The following is a 4,590-nucleotide window of genomic DNA, read 5'->3' as shown; positions in this document are numbered from 1 at the left end:
TAACACTGCTCCTCTGCCTCCGGCTGCTATTGCTGCTGCTTGCTGCTGCCCAGACTCTTGCAAGCGCTAGGAAACAGCAGACACCCTAAAGAAGAGGAGGAAAAAAAAAAATCAAAGCAGCATGGAGGAGAAAAAAAATACAGCCCTTCTCCACCAATCGGGTCTCAGGCTGCAAAGCATCAGGTGATGAGCAACCACGTTCCCTGCCTAGCTTCCCCAAGCTGCATCCTCCGCTGTGCAGGGATAGCGATGTGAAATTATCGAGGCTTTTCCCGTGGTGGAGGGTGGGGAATCACAGGATCTGGGGCAGGATCTGGGGCAGGGAGGGGAATGCGGCCTCAGGTTGGGTGCAGAAGTGTGACGTACTGCACGCATGGTACCAAAAATGGGGAGAGACTGGTGGTCACTAAGCAACACAGAATCCTTATCAGAAACTTCAGAATAATGGGCCAGACTCAGCCACTGGTTTGGCAGGAGTTGCAGCAGTGATATATTTGAGCAGCTTTAGGCACCATGCTTGCATTTATACAGCCAGCCCTGACCCTATTCACACCTGGATGCTTACTGGTTAACTGGGAATTGCTAACTTGGTTGGATTCTCAACCTTATTCAAAGTCAAAATTTTTCACAATCCCCTTATATTTACTATAAAAGTAAGAATAAGAAATGTCTTGATGATAACACTATAAGCCCATATAATGTATTTGTGTGTGTGTTTCGAGAGGTTGGCAGAGCATACTTGCCCTTGAAGGGGAAGGTTTTGTGGGGAGTGGAGAAGCCAGATTTTCTTTGCTTTAGAACGGTAGTAAATTTTTCAGTGCTTCATGACCCCTCTGGCTGCCTTTCAGCACACACACACACACACACACACACACACTGTCCACACCCCGCTGTGGGGTTACAACCCCCCATTTGAGAAGCATTATCCTTGTGGGTAGAGTGGGGTAATTGTTGGGATTCCTGGGTTCTGTTTCCAGTTCGGGGAGGTGGTGTTTGATTCATAGAATTTAAGGCCAGAAGGGACCATGAGATTATCTAAACTGCCCTCCTGTCGATCACAGTTTCACCCTGATGCCAGTATGGAGCTCAATATGTTGAGTCTGGCTAAGCCATCTCTTCCAGAAAGACAGCCAGGTTTATGTGAGTTCCTCTGGAAGGCCCCTCACCATCCTGCCTACTGAGTCAGGGCTGCTCCCGGTGCAGGGAGTTTTACCTGCAAGTTTTACTTGCAGAGGAATCACGGAGAGCGGAGGCGGGCCATGGATGCTGGACTTTCCCTGCCCACATGGCGGAATAGTTCCATTCCCAGTGGTTTGGATGGAAAAACCGGACAGTCAAGTGAAGGGATTTCAGGTTGAATGGAAGTCTCTCCATTCTCTTCCCTGACCCCACAATTGCCCCATCGTGTTTCAGAACAGCATGCCCTGGGCTGCAGCTGGGACTCGCTCAGTTGCACACTGAGTAGAGGTAACCGAGATGCTGGTAATTACATCATCCATCTATCTGTCAGCAATCCAAGGGCAGCCGGGATGCTGCCACAGCTGTCCGGCAGAGCCTTTAATGATGTCTCTCTGTCACTGTCCCCTCTGTTACAGCCAGAGCCTGGTGGAACTTGCAACGCTGCCAAAGGATAGTTCACCTACCCTAGCCTTGGGCTTCCCTCAGCCCTAGGCTCATTGCCAGGGAAGCAGAATGGGGACAGGGAGACAGCAGGTGTGAGGGGTACATGTGAATGGTCATGTCAATGAGCGTTTGTGTGAATCTTCGTGTGTGAGTATTTGCTTAAGTGTGCATCTGCTTATGAGTGTACATTGATTTGGCACCTAGATACCTTGGGCACCATCTCTCTGCTTGTGTTATCCCAGTACAGCTGAGATCAGCTATGACCAATCCCTGTGCTCCCGCAGCATGTAAGTTGCACCAACTTACAACTCACTTAGATTTAGTGATGTGTAATGGCCATATATGCCCGCTGTGCTTTGGCTCTGTGTGGGTGCGTGTGTGAGTAGGAGCACAGAGGTAGGAAACAGCTCAGGCGTAGCCCAAGCTGACCCTAAATCTCTTTATTCTGGATGGGTGAAAGTCACCCATTAATTCTTATTAAGTGGGCCTAAAGTGGTTCATGGACCTTGGACTGGCCTGCAGCACAGGGGAGAATTCACCTGAGGAGCAGATGTGACCCTTCTAAAAGGTTTGTAATTGGGCATTACTAACATCAGCTTGTTCTGGACAAGCAAATCTGAGATTTCCTCTCTGTGTTCTGTTCCCCACCTACAGTGCATAATGAAAACTAAGGTTAATTAGGAAAGGATGAATCTAGAGGTGCATGAGAGATTATCAAACTTCTAGAAAGTTTTTTTTTGTAAGTGTGGCTTTGTGAAACTTTTGTGAGTTTTGCAAAATGTCTGTGTATCTAACTGGGGATTCTCAGCTGATGTAAAGCAGCATAGCTCCATTGAACAGGTCCCATGTATACCTTTTTTTTTCAAGGGAACTGTTATTGAAAATGATGAGCCAAATTCTGATCTCCTTTACACCAGTGTCAACATGGGGTCTTCCTATTTATGACTCCAGATTTACACTAGGAAAAGTGAAATCCGAGTTTGACCCATGCATCTATTTCTAATGAAAAGAAAGCCTGTGCTATGCAGAGAATAGAGATTCTTGTTTAAAAGTCATTCTTGAGTGGCTTCTAGCCTCTTACAAAACAAAATTTAACAAAAGAAATCATGTAACAGCCCCAAATTTGTGTTTGGACAGAGCTAATAAGCAGAACCTCAGAAGTCCTGTTCTAAATCTAGAACCCATGATTTTCAAATAGGATCAAATTTTGGCAAAATGAGTTCTCTCTTCCCTCCAATGAATGGGTTTTACAGGCACATTCAGGGGTGACCGTACAAGCACAATGTAGAGATGGTGTGGATACTGCAGGAAACAGGACAAAGGGATATGGAGGTGGACGAGGACCGACTGCAGCAGCATCCTTACTTACCCCTCTTCACCTGAAGTGTTAACATGCTCCATTACTGCAGTTTCATGGCACAATAGATGTCATGAGGGAACCTTTCATTTCTGAGGGGCTGGTTTTAAAAAACACCTTTATCTTGATGCGTGAAAAATGAATTTGATAGCAACAATTTCAGCTAGTGGGATTTTCCCTTAGGCTTGGAGAGCCCACTTTCATTGCCTATATACCTCCCCTCCTGCAGAGGTGTTAAATTAAAGCCCAGAAACACTATAGATTTTTCTATTTTCACTTAGCACTAGCGAGGAGATACTTGAGGCTCTTTCCTAGCAGGCAGCAGCCACTGACAGGAGCAAAGGACTGTTTTGGTTTTTATAGAGCCAGGGCTTGATTTTGAAAAGCAGCTTTGGATTTTTCTCCAGCAAATAATTGCAGGCCTAGTTTTATGGGGTCAAATAATTGGATGTACCATACTTTGACATGTAGCTGCTTGGCTGCCTCCTGGAAACCAGGTGATTAGACATCACAGCGCTGTAAAGAGTGTCTGCAAAATTGTGTCTGAGTGTATAGTTGTGTGGGTGCAAAATTGCAGTTGCAAGTATTTCCAACCCCCAAGCATTCAAAAATCAAGAGCAAGTCCCTGAGAAAATCATGAGAGTGGCCTAAAATTTATGAGATTTAAAAAAATATTGGTTTGTGTTTTGGTTTCTGAGCCTTTGGAATGCATGCAGGTCACATTCTCAAGCTTTTCTCTAAAATGAGAGCTAGAAATATACTTTTTTCTTTCAAATTAAAAAAAATCAGTGAAATCTCATGCAATCCATATCCTCCAGGAGTTGGGGCTTTTAAGAAAAACAGTAAGTATTGCAAGAGTTGGCAACACTGATTTGCAAAGAATGAGATGAGGGGCATCAGGTATTTAAACCATGGATGCCACTAGTAAGCTTCTAGCAGCATTTACCTCCTCTCATCCTGGGGAATCGTGCTAGTGACAGTCTACGGTACAATTCTTAGCATGGGCATTTAGATGCCAGTGTGATCTAGAGGGTTGGTTGGCAGGGTGATTGTGGCATTAGTGTAGGTAGGTACTAATCGCAGTAGTGGGAGGAGAATGATTGGGAGTCTGGACTCCTGGGTTCTATGCTTGATTTGTCCAGTTATTTCCTTTGTCACCATGACAAGTCAGTGCTCTGCCTGTTTCCCTCCCTGCCCACTAGCAGCAATTATTTCCCCAGTGTAGTAGGCGTCCCTCACAAAGATGGCGCCTCCTTCCTCCTATGTCAGCGGTTGCCCCTCACAAAGATGGCGGTACGCTCTTTTCTCCATTACGAGTGCGAGCCCCTCACAAACATGGCGGTGCGGCGGGCGTCTTTCCACGTTCACTGCCCCTCACAAAGATGGCGGGAGGACGCATGCGGGCTAGAGTTGAAAGGTCACTCGTGGGGTCACGCTTCTTCCTGTTTGCTGCTGCTGGTCGAGGCCGGGATAGGTAACAAGGGTTGGGGTCTGATGGGGGCGGGTCCTGAGCCCTCTATGGGGGGTGCGTGTCTGGACGGGGGTCTGAGCCCACTATGTGGGGGGTGCGCGAGTCTGGACTGGGGGTCTGAGCCCTCTATGGGGGGTGC

At 46.8% G+C, this 4,590-nt stretch overlaps 1 protein-coding gene across 1 annotated transcript in view; it reads left to right on the top strand.

Annotated features, from left to right (window-relative positions):
- Positions 1-4,405: 4,405 nt before the first annotated feature.
- The window catches only part of POLR3D (RNA polymerase III subunit D), a 9,788-nt gene continuing 9,603 nt past the window's right edge, over positions 4,406-4,590 (top strand). Inside the window, exon 1 of the mRNA XM_024197235.2 lies at positions 4,406-4,454. The gene's annotated coding sequence lies outside the window, so the exon portion shown is untranslated. The remainder of the gene's footprint in view (positions 4,455-4,590) is intronic.

Source organism: Terrapene carolina, unplaced genomic scaffold (genome assembly GCF_002925995.2).
Source record: "Terrapene carolina triunguis isolate 2854851 unplaced genomic scaffold, T_m_triunguis-2.0 Scaffold53, whole genome shotgun sequence".
Taxonomy (NCBI): Eukaryota; Metazoa; Chordata; order Testudines; family Emydidae; genus Terrapene; species Terrapene triunguis.
Note: the sequence above shows the minus strand (reverse complement) of the source record. Positions and strands in the feature narration are given on the sequence as shown.